Genomic DNA, 16,509 nt, shown 5'->3' on the forward strand with positions numbered 1-16,509 from the left:
ATTAAAATAAATCTAAAAACACTCAAACTTGATTTTAGGTGTATATTACCTATTAAAATCGATATATATATATATATATATATATATATATATAGGGATATATCTAATTATACAATTTAAAATTATTTTAGTTTTCTAAAAATTTAGAACTGTTAAAATAGATAGATGAGATTAACAATAGAAAATGAGAAGATATTCACTGGGGATAAAAAAACAAAGAGTTAATCTCAACAATTTATTTTTACTTATCCAATAGTCTTAAATCTGTATAAAATTAAAAGAATTTTACATTGTGTAATATAATCTTATCCCCCTCTCTCTCTCTATATATATATCTCACTTCAAGCATGAATGTAATGTAATGCTTATTTAATTTATCTAAGGGTTTTCTAGTCTAATTGTATTGAAAATTTGATGTCCTCTCAAAGGACTTTGGAAGAAAAAATGGGGTGATGTGAAAGCCTTTTTGAGTCTATTAATTGATTAATGAAACTCCAAATATTAAAGGGACATAAGATGATGACTTGATAACTCTCCATGGCCTCTAGCATTATTGGTTCTTTAATTAATTTGATAATTTATTTAAACCCAATTTTCAATTTATACCACATAACAAAGCTCTTAGTTTTCATTAATAAACAAAAGATAAATTCTTGGAGCACACAAAACATCTCCAGCCTTCCAAAAATTCAATAAAGGCATTGCATAATCTTATATGCCAAAAATGAAAATTAAAATGAAAACAACACTAAAAAAAATGAAAGCAAAGCTCTATAGGTAAACCTTAAGTGTCTTAAGACTTTTCAAGTAGAAGAGGGTTTAGGGCAGTATGAATGGAGTAGAGGAAGAGCAAGATATAGAGAATGAGACTAATAAACGAACAACTAAAGCTCCTTTAACTTGGTTGCAATACTTCCTCACTTGGTCACATATTGTAGCCAACCTGCATCAGGGTTCCCTTCCTTCCCCACATAAGCAATCACCATTGCCGCCGAGATGCTTGAAGTAAACAACATACAAGAAATCTAGTAAAATACACACACACTATTAATTTGTTAATGTTAAAAGATAATGACAAGTATAGTAATCATAGAATAAAATAGACATTAAGATTTCACGTAAAAAATTCTTTTGGGAAAAATCTTTTATAGAAGAAGAGAATTTTTGCTTATGTCAAAATAAAAGAATACAAGATGAATCCACGTGAACAACTTAACATCTAACACTAATACCCATAATATTTATTGATTAGGGTACTAAAGAAACTTGCATATTAATAAATCTAGGCATAAGGTAAAAAAATGTCCCTAACTTTTGATTAAATATTCACCTAAGCCCTTATTTTTTTTGGGGAGAGTATTTTGACCCTTGTTGAGAAACTCTACACACAACTCATAAACCAGTAAGCTATCTTTATTTCTAAACTTGAATGCCTTTACACAAATAACTATACAACATTTATAGCACCTACTGGTGCATGACTAACTTGCAGACCTAAGCAGTTAGGCTTAACCAAAACCTTAACCACTTAACTATTCTTCAACAATAACCTAACAGTGTAACTAACATTGCACATGTTGGATTTACATCATACTTCATTCGTGGGACCAACTTTATCCCCAATATTCTCCCCTCCTTACAAGCTCCTCATGTTAACACATCAACACACAAACCTTTTCGCGAAAATCTTCAAACGCAGCCTTAGTCAGTGGTTTCATTATACCATCAGCCACTTGACAACTGGTTGGGACATATTTAACACGAAGCTGACGAGCAGACACATTCTCACGGACAAAATGGATATCCAGGTCAACATGCTTTGAACGTGCATGATAGGGAGGGTTCACACTTAATGCCACGACATTGGTATTATCACACCAAATGACAGGTTCACTACAAACGTCCATCTCTAGATCAGCCAATAGAGCACCAACCCAAGTAACATCGACAGCAGCATCAGCTATGCTATGATATTCAGCCTCCATTGTGGATCGAGACACTGTTCGTTACTTCTTAGAGCTCTAAGCAACAAGACAACGCCCTACAAACACACCATAACCGGACATAGAATGATGATCTCCAGTATCACCACCCCAGTCAACATCAAAAAAGGCTGTAATCTTCAATCCAACACCATCAGGGGAGAAAACCAGACCACGATCGAGTGTACCAGCTAGGTAACGAAGAATCCTCTTGACAGCCACAAAATGAGCAGCATACGAAACATGCATAAAAAGTGCTACTTTGTTAACACTAAACACCACAGACATAAAGCAGAGCCCAACAATACTACAATACTCACTAGTATTAGTAAGCAGTTCACCGGATTGCTCCACCAACTTTGATGCAACCATTATTGGTGTAGGTGTAGGTGTTGCTTTGAGCATGTTTGTTTTTTTTCCAGCAACTCACATATATACTTTCTTTGACTAAGAGCAAGAGTAGTACCAATCCTTTTAACCTATATACCAAGGAAGTAGGTAAGAAAGCCAAGACCTTTTAGCGAAAATTGATTGTGGAGAGCTTGAACAACACCATTAATCTCAGCATCAGAGTGTCCTGTAAGTATGATATCATCCACATAAACCAAAATATATGTGCACACACCGTTCCTTTTTCGAATGAACAACGACGTATCCTCTCTCAAGGCTTCGAACCCAAGGTTAAGTAGACTTTTAGTTTATCACACCAGTTTTTGGTGTCTGTAGAAGACCATACAGTGCCTTCTGTAGTTTACACACAAAGAGGAGAACCATCTGAGCCATATTTTCAAACCCAGGAGGATGTTGCGTGAACACCTCTTCACTTAAATCACCATTTAAAAAGGCATTGTTAACATCTAGTTGCCTCAACGACCAAACCTTAGTAACTACCATGGCAAAGAGCACATATACCATTGAGAATTTAGCAACAGGGTTGTAACATCCCAAAATCAGAGCTAGTGACTAAAATATAAATTTTGGAAATTTTGTGCTCAATTTTGAAATAAGTTAAAAGTTCAGGGACTTAAGTAAAAAATTTAATGTTGGATTAATTAGGAAATATGGTTGAATTAAAGGATAAATTGGTCTTTTCAGCTTAAAGAATATTTTTGTTTCCTTTAAGAAGAGTGAAACACGTGGGATTGGGGGAAATTTCTGGAAATATTTCTCCTCTTGCTTTCTTCTTCTCGTAAGCTTCATGGCAAAAGGTGAGTTAATTTAAGATGGTTAATTCTTGGATTTTTAAGTTGGATTTTATTCTTTGGGTGTTATATAAGCTTAGGGAAGCTTATATAAGCTTAAATCATCAATAATGAATATATAGAAAGGAAATTTTATTAAGGGTGTAGAAATGAATTATTGATATAAAGAGGTTTTTGAAGTTTTATTGATGAATTTGACTTTTCATTTGAAGGATTAAGAAGCTTAAATCATTAGAAATAAATTTAGATAACATGGAAAGTTTAGAAAATTTTTTTGATTCTAGAGTTATAGTAAGATATTAAAGATAATGAAGTGTATAGTGTTTAAAGAGGGTTTACATATGTATAGATAAGTTTAAAGGCATGAGAGGAGGTAAATAATTAGAATTTGGAGTAAAGTGTTGGAAATTTTCGGGCTAAGAAGCATTTTCTGGGTAAGTGGTATCAGAACCTGTTGAGTGGGTACCGATACTACAAGGCAATTTATGAGGAATTGATGCATGGGGTATCGATACCTGTATGAACAATATCGATACCCTATGGAGGAGGTATCGATACCTATGTGGAGGGTATCGATACCAGGGAACTTCGAAGCTAATTTTGGTATCGGTACCGGGGTTTAGTATCGGTACCCTAGCATAGAGGTATCAGTACCGTGAGGGTAGTACCGATACTACTTAAGCTGGAAAGTTGAATTGGAGTTTTATTTAGTATTGATTGAATCGTATCAAGTAATTTGAATATTTACATTCATTAAATTGAGTGTTTGTGTAGATATCGATTGAAAGCACAGTCCAAACCAGTCGACAAGTATTAGGCATCGAGGAAAATATAAGAGAACGATATTGACTAGTGAGGCCAAGTGAGTGCATACTAGTTAGTATATAATATTAGAGGAAATAAGACTTGTGACGAGTCTCTTTACTACATTAAAATGCATGAATTCATAAGTATAAGTATGTGTTTATATGAGCATATGTGATATATGATATATGTTATTGTATATATATTATATGATTTGTATGTATTCATGATATGTGATAATAAACCATGTGATTATGTGTGAAATGGAGTAAAACATGTAATTATATGAATATAAAAGATAAGTTATGTGATATGATATATGTGACAAGTAATGTGAAATGACTTGGAAAGTTAATATATGCTATGTGAAAGTGATCTATGTGTCTATATATGGTATGTGATTTATGTGACAATGAGTTATATGAAAATAAATGCAGTGATTACATGATCACAAGAGATAAGTCATAAGATGTGAATGATATGATAAGAAGTTGTGAGTCTATGTGATAAGTATAAAGATAATTCCCATGTTATGTGTCATGAGAGCTAGAGGTTTAGTTGGCATGACAAGAGTCGAGGGTTCTATGTGGTCCTTCGGGATATAGTGGTCCTTCAGGATAAATTCATATGCCCCTAGTGGGACTTTATACGAGCTGTGGTCACAGCATATGTGCACAACCTCTATGTACTCACATATCTATAGTTCTCACATGTGTACATGGGCTAACAAAGAAATAATAATAAACATATTACATGTGATGTATATGCTTTTTTCATATGAATTGTATTATATGATTTATATGATGATGTATGCATTGTTTGGTTAAATGAGTCATATGTTGATTAAAAGGTTAGGTACAAGAGGATATGATTAAAAAGATATAGATGATAATAATATTGATAGCGGAATAAGGTTATTGATGGAAATAATGTGTGATGTGTACATTATATTATATATAATGTTATATTGTTTTGTGTGACATTATGAGATGATATGTTCATACATGTTTAAGTAGTTAGAGTTTCCTTTATACGTTTAATACCTCACTATGTCTTCGACTTAGCGTGTGAATGTTTCACAAGTAGGTTTCGAGAAGATTAACGGAAATGAGGAGTAAGACAGGTCAACTCTCCTTTACGAAGTTCAGATCAGAAAAGTAATTTTGAATTTTATGTATTTCATTATTTGAAAGTAGTTGACATGTAATTAATGTTTTGAAGTATATATGCTCTGATTAGTTTTGAAGATATTTTATTTGTAATAATAGGAATTATGAACTTTTATTGAATAAAAGTGGAAATTTGTCATGTTGGTATACAAGTATAAGTTTTGAAAAGTCAATGTGACACCTTGGACTCGGATCCGGGTGGGTCAGATACGGGTTGGAGGTATTACATTTAATGGTATCAGAGCTAAGGTTTAGCCGATTCTAGACTTAAAACGAAGGTAAAAGAGTTTTAAAATATGTAGATGCCAACATAAAGTGAAAATTTCTAATATGATAATGTAAGGAGTGTACTGTCTTACTAATAGAATTAGATTGATATGTTATAATAGAAGTATGATAATGAGAGTTTCAAAAGAAGTGAGAGATGATAGACCTTATGGTAATAACAATTCACCTGCCTGGCCAGGCAGGATGAAGAGCGGACACCTCAGGAAGTGCCTCGTAAGATCAAAGGTTGATTTCAGAAAGTTGAAATCATATTCGAATAGTGATAGGTCTTCACTGTTTTGAATCGAAAAAGTGATATGTAGTAGTTTTGTTATTACGTGGATAAGATAGAATATGGTGAACAAGTGTCACCAAAAGGATGTTAAAAAAATCAAATGATGTGGTTAGAATTTGTAGAAGAGTTCAAGAATAAGTGCATCAGTAACCAGTTTATAAGATAAATGAATTAGAGTTATGAATTTGAAACAAAGGGATAATATTGTGTATAAGAAAGAGTGTGGATATGGTAAGGGCTTGCATTCTAGATGGAAAGAGTTAGCGTTGGTTAACAAGAGTATGTGATGAAAAATATTGGAATTATAAGATTTTAAGATATTGTCAGGTTAAGATAACTAAATACGAAGGGGATCTGGATACAGTTGTATATTTTTATCATATAAATGTGATATAGTGAAGGAGGTGAGAATTTTTATGTTTGAGTAAAGCTAAGGATTGATAAGAAGAGTTTAAGAATGGGTACATTGGTGATCTGTTTATAAGACAAATGAAGTTAGAATGTTGACTTTGAACAACGAAATTACATGGTGTATTAGAATGAATGTGGATTTGATAAGTTAAGTAAACTATTGTTGAGATAAGTCTGATTGGAAAGGATGTATATGATTGGTTGATTAGGGCTTGTGCCCTAGATTGAACAGTTGCTATTGATTAGCTGTAATAGTAAAGGTGATAGAGCTGTAAGATTTGGAAAAGATATAAGGCTAAGTTAATCAAGTATGATGTGGATTTGGATATGGTGGTGTATTTTGATTATGTAAATGTGGTATAGCTAAGAAGATGAGGATTTGTGTATCCAAAAGATGCTAAAGATAGTAGTAGAATATGTATATTGTAAATAAAATAAGGATTTTGTATAAGAACAAGATTTTGGGCAATTCATATGGATTATAAGAGTTGTGAAGATGTAATAAAAAAGCTGGGTAATCAGAGATAAGTATAAGTGGTATGAAAAAAGTATGAGAACACGGGGGAGAGATATGGTTTAGTTATGTTATAAGGAGATCTTGATTATGAAAGGATAAATGGAGAAAGAAATGAAAAGGATAGAGTTTAAAGTAAGATAAGAGTGTTATCTTTTAGATGATAAAAGAATACGAGTATTGTAATTTGGATGAAGATGATGTAAAAACAAAAGGTTTGGTTATGGTGTTAAGGTAATTAGAGATTAATAATAAAGCAGTTTGACTCATTATTTTGAATGGAAATGATTGAGATTATTGGTTACTGTTTATATGATAAGTGACATTAGATAAATGTATAAAGGAAAAAGGTAGTTGAAGAACTAAAGGAATGAAATATTAGGTAAAGGAAGCAACATGAGAACATTAGAAGATATGTTCTTATCAATGTGTGCAATGAAAATTCGAGGACAAATTTTCTTAAAAGGAGGGGAGATTTGTAACATCCCAAAATCAGAGCTAGTGACTAAAATGTAAATTTTGGAAACTTTATACTCAATTTCGAAATAAGTTAAAAGTTCAGGAACTTAAGTAAAGAATTTTAATATTGGGTTAAATAGGAAATATAGATGAATTAAAGGGGTAAATTGGTCTTTTTAGCTTAAAGGATATTTTTGTTTCCTTTAAGAAGAGTGAAACACGTAGGATTGGAGGGAATTTCTGGAAACCTTTCTCCTCTTGCTTTCTTCTTCCCGTAAGCTTCATGAAAAAAGGTGAGTTAATTTTAGCTGGTTAATTCTTGGATTTTTAAGTTGGATTTTATTTTTTGAGTGTTATATAAGCTTAGGGAAAGCTTATATACGCTTAAAACATCTAGAATGAAGATATAGAAAGGAAATTTTATTAAGGGTGTAAAAATGAATTATTGATATAAAGAGGTTTTTGAAGTTTTATTGATGATTTGACTTGTCATTTGAAGGATTAAAAGCTTAAAGCATTGGAAATGAATTTAGAGAACATGGAAAGTTTAGTAAAATTCTTTGATTCTAGAGTTATAGTGAGATATTGAAGATAATGAAGTGTTATAGTGTTTAAAGAGGGTTTATATATGTATGAATAAGTTTAAAGGCATGAGGAGAGGTAAATAATTAGAATTTGGGGTAAAATGTTGGAAATTGTTGGGCTAAGAAGTATTTTATGGGTAAGTGGTATCAGTACCTGCTGAGTGGGTACCGATACTACAAGGCAATTTATGAGGAATTGATGCATGGGGTATCGATACCTGTATGAACAATATCGATACCCTATGGAGGGGTATCAATACCTATGTGGAGGGTATCGATACCAGTGAACTTCGAAGCTAATTTTGGTATCGGTACCGAGGCAGGGTATCGGTACCCTAGCATAGAGGTATCGGTACCGTGAGGGTAGTACCGATACTACTTAAGTTGGAAAGTTGAATTGGAGTTGTATTTAGTATCGATATGAATCATATCAAGTAATTTGAATATTGACATTCATTAAATTGAGTGTTTGTGTAGATATCGATTGAAAGCAAAGTCCAAACCAGTCGACAAGTATTAGGCATCGAGGAAAATATAAGAGAACGATATTAATTAGTGAGGCCAAGTGAGTGTATACTAGTTAATATATAATGTTAGAGGAAATAAGACTTGTGACGAGTCTCTTTCCTACATTAGAATGCTTGAATTCATAAGTATAAGCATGTTTTTATATGATATGTGATATATGTTATTATCTATGTTATATGATTTGTATATATTCATGATATGTGATAATAAACCATGTGACTATGTGTGAAATAGAGTAAAACATGTAATTATATGAATATAAAAGATAAGTTATGTGATATGATATATGTGACAAGTAATATGAAATGACTTGGAAAGTTAATATATGCTATGTGAAAGTGATCTATGTGTCTATATATGTATGGTATGTGATTTATGTGACAATGAGTTATATGAAAATAAATGCAGTGATTACATGACCACAAGATATAAGTCATAAGATGTGAATGATATGATAAGAAACTGTGAGCCTATGTGATATGAACAAGTGACTATATGATAAGTATAAAGATAATGCCCATGTTATGTGTCATGAGAGCTAGAGGTATAGTTGGCATGACAAGAGTTGAGGGTTCTATGTGGTCCTTTGGGATATAGTGGTCCTTCGGGATAAATTCATATGCCCCTAATGGGACCTTATACGAGTTGTGGTCACAGCATATGTGCACAACCTCTATGTACTCACATATCTATAGTTTTCATATGTGTACATGGGTTAACAAAGAAATAACAATAAACATATTACATGTGATGTATATGCTTTTGTCATATGAATTGTATTATATGATTTATATGATGATGTGTTCATTGTTTGGTTAAATGAGTTATATGTTGATTAAAAGGTTAGGTACGAGAGGATATGATTAAAAAGATATAGAAGATAATAATATTGATAGCGGAATAAGGTTTTTGATGGAAATAATGTGTGATGTGTACATTACATTATATATAATGTTATATTGTTTTGTGTGACATTATGAGATGATATGTTCATACATGTTTAAGTAGTTAGAGTTTCCTTTATAAGTTTAATGCCTCACTAAGTCTTTGAATTAGCGTGTGAATGTTTCACAAGTAGGTTTCGAGAAGATTAAGGAGGAATGAGGAGTAAGACAAGTCAACTCTCCTTTACGAAGTTCAGATCAGAAAAGTAATTTTGAATTTTATGTATTTCATTATTTGAAAGTAGTTGACATGTAATTAATATTTTGAAGTATATATGCTCTGATCAGTTTTGAAGATATTTTATTTGTAATAATAGGAATTATGAACTTTTATTGATTAGAAGGGGAAATTTTCATGTTGGTATACAAGTATAAGTTTTGAAAAGTCAATGTGACACCTTGGACTCAGATCCGGGTCGGATACGGGTTGGGGGTGTTACAAAGGTTGATGTTTTGATAAAGTCTTGACCCGACACCTGAGAGAATCCCTTTTCCACTAACCTAGCCTTGTAATGAAGAATTGAGCCATCTGGATTGTTTTGAACTTGAACAAGCACTTACAACCTACAATTTACAGTCTTTAGGAACCTCATCAAGCGTCCACATGTTATTTTGCTTGAGAGCATTGAAATCAGCATGAATCGCCTCAATCCATTTGGAAGACCGAAAAACTTCAACTATCATGGTTGGTACATGAGTATCTATACAGACCACTTGAACTTTGGGTTTAAAGATCCCACATTTGCTATGAGTCATCATAGGATGCTGATTAGTTCCCAACACATCACTCGATTGACTCGATTGACCACCAGTACCCTTATCTGAAGAACCAACAGCACCATCCTGTGAGATAGCCGAACTGCGAGCATAACCACCAACAACCATATGATCATCGAGTGCTACAGAATGAACCGGGGAGGCAGTAGTCGTCTCTACACAAATACCAACGCCAGCAGGAACAGAATTGAAGTGCTATATTTATCAAGTTTGTGCATACCATTTATAAACTTCAAGAGACTGAGGTATCGTTGAATAATCAGTCCAGCGTTTACTGAGCCTTGGCTCGGTAAAGTGAAAATGGCATTCATCAAACACAACGTGCCTTGACACAATCATACGGCCATTAGCACCAAGATATTGAAACCCTTTATGACAAGGGCTAATTCCTAGGAACGTGCATGGCTGTGATCGAAACTCTAGCTTGTGTAGATTAAATGTCCTCAAATGGAGAAAACTATTTGAAAACTCTAGCATAAAGATATTGGGAATAAAGCTGGTCCCACGAATGATGTATGATGCAAATCCAACGTGTGCAATGTTAGTTACTCGGTTAGGTGGTTGTTAAAGAATAGTTATATGGTTAGGATTTCAGTTAAGCCTAATTGCTTAGGTCTGCAAGTTAGTCATGCACCAGTAGGTGATATAAATGTTGTATAGTTGTTTGTGTAAAGGCATTCAAGTTTGGAAATAAATATAGCTTGATGGTTTATGAGTTGTGTGTGGAGTTTCTCAACATGGTATCATTCGCTACAAGATCCTGAGGTTGCTTGGATCATTTCTAATTTGCTTGTCTTGACCTTTCATAGAGTTCTTTGCAAATACCGGTAAAACCTTTACAAAAAAAAATAAATGTTGTTTTATATAAGACAAACTTCTTGCTATAGAAGCAACAAGTGTTGCTTACAGTTCGTAGTCATCGACTAGAACGTCTTCTGACTGGGTCAGTATAATCTCCGCCTAAGACTGTCTTTAATGAAGCTAGAGTTGATGTTCCTAATTATCTATATAAAGAGTTCATGGCTCAAGAGAGTGCACTCGCTTATTGGCTCTTGTCCACTATTTGTCATCATCTTCTTTCTCAGTTTATTGGCGCAGAGACAGTAGTAGCTGTCTGGTATATGGTGCTAGTTTCTTTATTAGTCAGCCTGCAACGACGGTTATGAGCTTACACTACAAGCTCCGTTCACTCAATAAAGTTAGTGATAGTATGAGGGTGTATCTCACCAAGGTTAAAGAGGTATATGATGCGTTAGATTCTTGTGGTAGTCCTATTTCGTAAGTTAAGCGTGTTGCTTATGTTTTGAAGGGTCTGCCCAGGGAATATCAACCTTTTATGGATGTTATAGCTACAATTCTTGAATTTTTTCCCTTTGAAAACATTTTTCTATGTTAGTAGATACTGAATCCCAGCTTGTTGGGTTTGATAAGCAAGATAAGTTGTTACCAATGAGTGTCCAGCTTCCACATGATAAGTTTAAGAGAAGGCCTGATGATGCTCGCCATAACCATCAAGATCGAAGGTTCTCTCGGTAAGATTCTAGTGGCAGGTCGTGGATGAGGTAGTGGTCGTTCGAGGATTTAGTGTCAATTGTGTGGAAAGAATGGTCATTTGGTTTCTAGCTGCTAGTATCGGTTCGATGAAAGTTTTACTGGGCTTGTTAATGACACTAGATTTCATTTTAGGAGAGGTCAGCTGGTACTCATTATGTTAATCTTAAAGATGAATCTGTAGATTGTGTATGTTGTTCTTGGTCTAAAGCTGAACGAAATCCAAGTTCTTCCTCGTAAGCACACATTGCTACTGCTACACGAGATCATTGGGTGGTCGATTTTGAAGCCACACATCATGTGACCCCAGATGCAAAGAATGTGTTGCATCCAACGAATTTTAATGGCCCAGTAAATTAGTTGTGGGTAATGGGGTCTCTCTATACGTTAATGCTACTGGTCGTTCTAAATTATGTTAATCTTCTCGTGCTTTGGTGCTAAATGACTTGTTGCATGTTTCAAATATACCAAGAATATTCTTTCCGTTTCGAAGCTTACTAGGGATAATACAATTTTCTTTTAGTTTAATGCCAAACGTTGCTATGTTCGCGATGAAGTGTCTGGTGAGGTCTTGCTCAGAGGACATGAGTGTAATGGCTTATACTCTTTTGTGTTGGATGATATGTTAGGTGGTTCTGGTTTTGCTGAAGCATTGGTCTCAACAATCTCAAATGACCTGTATAAGCTGTGGCACCGTAGGCTGGGGCATCCTGCCTTTGGAACTTTAGAAAATGTATGTAAGACAATTGATGTAAAAATTGTAAAAGATAATAACAAAGTTTGTGTTTCTTGTCAAATGGGAAAGAGCCATAAATTATCGTTTTCTAGTTCTACTACGTCTTATGATTCTCCATTTCAGTTAGTATTTACTGACCTTTGGGGTTCATCCCATGTGGTGTCAAACAACTCTCGATATTATGTGAGTTTTATAGATGTTTGCACTCGTCATACATGGCTATACTTGCTAACTGACAAGTCTCAAGCTATTCATGCATTTCATTTATTTCAGCAGTATGTTAGAACTCAATTTGATTCTGAAATTCATGTTGTTCAGAGTGATTGGGGAGGGGAGTATCATTCTTTGTCTCAAGAACTCACTAAGGCTAGTGTTCTTCATCGAATTTCTTTTCCACATACATCATAACATAATGGTGTTGTTGAAAGGAAACACATGCACATTCTAGAGCTTGCTCTTATGCTGTTTGCTCAGACATCATTACCCGTTCAGTTTTGGACTTATGTTGTAGTTATGGCAGTTTATCTCATCAACTGGTTACCGATAAATGTTCTTCATGGTATGTCTCCGTTTTAGAAGTTATTTGGGAAGAAGCTGGATTACCACATGCTCAGGGTGTTTGGATGTCGTTGTTTTCCCTATTTGAGGCCATTTAATCGGCATAAGCTAGAGTTTCGTTACAGTCATGCACGCTCCTAGGTATTAGCCCTTGTCATAAAAGGTTTCAATGACTTGGTGTTGATGGTCTTGTGATTATGTCAAGGCACGTTGTGTTTGATGAATGACATTTTCCCTTTGCCGAGCCAAGGCTCAGTAGATGCTGGACTGATTATTCAACGGTGCCTCATTCTCTTGAAGTTATAACTGATATGCGCAAACTTGATAAATATAGCACTCCATCTCCTATTCATTCTGACGTTGGTATTCATGCAGAGACGACTACTGCCTTCCCGATTCATTTTGTGGCACTCGATGATCATATGGTTGTTGGTGGTTCTTCTCGTAATTTGGCTGTCTCACAGGTTGGTGCTGCTGGTTTTTTAGATGAGGGTACTGGTGGTCAATCGAGTCAATCAGATGACACGTTAGGAACTAATCAGCATCATATGATGACTCGTGGAAAATGTGAGATCTTTAAACCTAAAGTTCACATGGCCTGTATGGATACTGATGTACCAACCATGATAGTTGAAGCTTTTGGTCTTTTAAATGGACTAAGGTGGTTCATGCTACGTTCAATGTTCTCAAGAAAAATAATATGTGGACGCTTTTTGAGGTTCCTAAAGGGGTTGTTCAAGCTTAAAAAGAATCTTGATGGCTCGATTCTTCGTTACAAGGCTAGGTTAGTGGCAAAGGGATTCTCTTAGGTGTCGGGTTAAAACTTTGTCCAAACATTCAACCCTGTTGTTAAATTCTCAATGGTTTATGTTCTCCTTACCATGGAGTTACTAAGGGCTGGTCGTTAAGGCAACTAGATGTTAACAATACCTTTTTAAATGGTTATTCTAAGTGAAGAGGTGGTCATGCAATAGCCGACTGGGTTTGAAAAATATGGCTCAGATGGTCATTCTCTAGTGTGTAAATTGCAGAAGGCAATGTATTTCTTCAGCAGACACCGAAAACTGGCATGACAAAGTAAAAGAAAGTCTGGTTAACTTTGGGTTCGAAGCCTTGAGAGCGGATACGTCATTATTCATTCGAAGAATAAACGATGTGTGCACATATATTTTGGTTTATGTGGATGATATCATACTTATAGGATACTCTGATGCTAAGATTGATGGTATTGTTCAAGCTCTCCACGGTCAATTTTTGCTAAAAGATCTTGGCTCTCTTACCTACTTCCTTGGTATAGAGGTTAAAAGGATTAGTACTACTCTTGCTCTTAGTCAAAGGAAGTATATATGTGAGTTGCTGGAAAAAACAAACATGCTCAAAGCCACACCTACAACTACACCAATGGTGGCTGCATCAAAGCTGGTGGAGAAATCCGGTGAACTTCTAGCTAATGCAAGTGAGTATCGTAATATTGTTGGGGATTTACTTTATGTCTGTCAAAATCGCCCAGATGTGGCGTTTAGTGTTAACAAAGTAGCGCAGTTTATGCATGCTCCGTGTACTGCTCATTTTATGGTTGTCAAGAGGATTCTTCATTACCTAGTTGGTACACTCGATCATGGTCTGGTTTTCTCCCCTGATGGCGTTGGATTGAAGATTATAGCCTTTGCTGATGCTGACTGGGGTGGTGATGCTGGAGATCATTGTTCTATGTCTAGTTTTGGTGTGTTTGTAGGGCGTTGCCTTGTTGCTTGGAGCTCGAAGAAGCAACGAACAGTGTCTCGATCTACAATGGAGGTTGAATATCGCAGCATAACTGATGCTGCTACCGAGGTTACTTGAGTTGGTGCTCTATTGGTTGATCTAGAGATGGACGTTTGCAGTGAACCTGTCATTTGGTGTGATAATACCAGTGTCGTGGCATTAAGTGTGAATCCTCTCTATCATGTACGTTCAAAGCATGTTGACCTGGATATCCATTTTGTCCGTGATAAGGTGTCTTCTCGTCAGCTTCTTGTTAACTATGTCCCAGCCAGTTTTCAAGTGGTTGATGGTTTAATGAAACCACTGACCAAGGATGCGTGTGAAAATTTTCGCGAAAAAGTCTTTGTATTGCGTTTTAACACGAGGAGCTTGGAAGGAGTAGGGAAAATATTGGGAATAAAGTTGGTCCCAAAATGAAGTATGATGCAAATCCAACGTGTGCAATGTTAGTTACACGGTTAGGTGTTGTTGAAGAATAGTTAGGTGGTTAGGGTTTCAATTAAGCCTAACTGTTTAGGTGTGCAAGTTAGTCATGCACCAGTAGTTGCTATAAATGTTGTATAGTTTTTTGTGTAAATTCATTCAAGTTTGGAAATAAAGATAACTTGCTGGTTTATGAGTTGTGTGTAGAGTTTCTCAACAACACATTGGATTTGTATCATAATTTATTCGTGGGACCAGCTTTATTCCCAATAACCCCTAACATTTGATTAAATAGTCATATTAGCCTTTATTCTTTTTCTACAATATTTTGGTTCATAACATTTTATTTTGGGGCAATAAGATACCTATGTGTACAAAAATTATAAGTCAACAAATGACAGGTCCCTCCCTAAAATAGGAATCTTATATCCTAAAATAAAACTTTGAGGGCCATAATGCTAAAAAAGAATATGGGTCAAAGTGATTATTTAGTCAAACGTTAGGAGTATTTTTTGACATTATGTCATAAATCTATCCAAATTATGTTTCCTATTCTCTGTCAACGTAAAATAGATATACTTTCACTTTCAATCAAACAAGATTTTTTACTTTCCCTAATTAATTTGAGTAAGATCAAATTTGAATTAAACTTTGAGGATTAACTATTGTATATATGCAGCCTCGAATCCATTATTTTTAAAAAAATATTAAATTTAGTAGGAGATAAAAATAATGAAATTCGCATATACGCAAAATGTATATTAAAATCTTGGATCTATTTTTTGAATTTTTAGATCCGTCACTCACTGGAGGAGAGTCATCAACCGTGGTGTAACCGGTGAAAAGAAAAGAACTTACGGCGTCTACGGCAACAACTAGTCGCCAGAGTTGGTTTGGATGGAAGAAACAGAATCAAGAACCAATAGATGCTCACTATTGCATTCACAATAACAAAGTACCTACATACACATGCAAAGCAATCATCAGTCACACGTTAACATCAAACATAAAAAGAAAACCCTAGTGGAAGTTCGAACTCACTTCAATGCCGGTGTATCCGAGTACTTGGCTTCAAACGAAAACGCCAAAACAGTAGTCCTCTCACGGCTAGAAGCCATTACGATAGCAGCCGAAACCACGGTGCAAAAGGCTATAAACCTCAGCAGAAAGGTGAAGATCCTCTTGGTTTCGGCCATGGAAATTGTGCAGAAGATTCATAGAGGAGGGGAATGAATGAGACAAGGGGTTTATAGAGTGGTAGAAGAGGCAGATGAGTGGAGGTGTGGACTTAGTACGCATGTTGCAGGATTTTTCATCGGATTATTTCTTTGTTAGTTGCAATCTTCACCGACCACTACAACAGCTTTTCCACGTTGGCTGCTTCTGTTGGATATTTGTGGCTTAGGGTTATTATTGTGTTGTAGAATTCTTTGTTTAGGTTAGGTTATCGGTTTATATTGCCTTCTTTCTTTATTGTTTTGTCTATAATCAATGGTGGCTAGAAAAAATTCGAATTTTAAAATAGCATGAATCCACCCTGT

General features: G+C 35.0%; 1 pseudogene; it reads right to left on the bottom strand.

Annotated features, from left to right (window-relative positions):
• Nucleotides 1-793: 793 nt before the first annotated feature.
• On the bottom strand, nt 794-16,166 carry LOC120191988 (annotated as a pseudogene).
• Between the last annotated feature and the right edge of the window lie 343 nt (nt 16,167-16,509).

Source organism: Hibiscus syriacus, unplaced genomic scaffold (genome assembly GCF_006381635.1).
Source record: "Hibiscus syriacus cultivar Baekdansim isolate YM2019G1 unplaced genomic scaffold, ASM638163v2 tig00116971_pilon, whole genome shotgun sequence".
In the NCBI taxonomy this organism is placed as follows: Eukaryota; Viridiplantae; Streptophyta; class Magnoliopsida; order Malvales; family Malvaceae; genus Hibiscus; species Hibiscus syriacus.